This window comes from Formica exsecta, unplaced genomic scaffold, assembly GCF_003651465.1.
Source record: "Formica exsecta isolate Colony F162 unplaced genomic scaffold, ASM365146v1 scaffold191, whole genome shotgun sequence".
Lineage (NCBI taxonomy): Eukaryota > Metazoa > Arthropoda > Insecta > Hymenoptera > Formicidae > Formica > Formica exsecta.
The window spans coordinates 3,200,127-3,200,754 of record NW_021849211.1 but is presented as its reverse complement, the minus strand read 5'-3'; the positions used below and the strand labels follow the sequence as shown (position 1 = coordinate 3,200,754).

Here is a 628-nt window from a genome sequence, read left to right as displayed (position 1 = left end):
ATATATATATATATACAACTATATATATCGCATTGTTTTAACATTAATATGCTAAAAAAATAGCCAAATATCATGTGACAATTAATTTGTTACCGCCTTAATATTCAATATTTTTAAATTTAAATTTAGGTTGAATATTTTCTGTGTCTTTTTACATTCCAAATTAATTTTGATGATTGGGCCAACATCGCGTATATAAAATCTAACATTCATTCAAAAAATATAATTTATCTTAGTTCGATCAAGAAATTATTTGCGTTAATTAATTTAATATTATCATTTTACGCCAAATTTTCATATTACAAGAAAAGATTTTTTTTTTAAATGTAGAATTTTTCACAATTGCGGTTTATTAAATATTATATGGTTCACTAAATATTATAAGTAAACAAGTAGCGCGCGCTTTGTAATATATTGTAGTACAATAAAAATGCTGTAATAGAATAAATTCAATAAGTATAAATAAAAAAATATATATATACAGGGTGTCCCCAATTTAAATGTCAAAACTTTAGGAGGGGATCGATGGAGGATTTTAACTCACTCTCTTTTCTTAATTCCATGTTCTATAATTTTTATTTTATAATACTTTTTGATAAATCTAATAATTTTAGTGTTGTTTTAAGTT

At 22.5% G+C, this 628-nt stretch overlaps 1 protein-coding gene across 1 annotated transcript in view; it reads left to right on the top strand.

Annotated features, from left to right (window-relative positions):
• Nucleotides 1-628, top strand: part of LOC115233893 (diuretic hormone receptor-like) — a 57,139-nt gene that overhangs the window by 17,564 nt on the left and 38,947 nt on the right.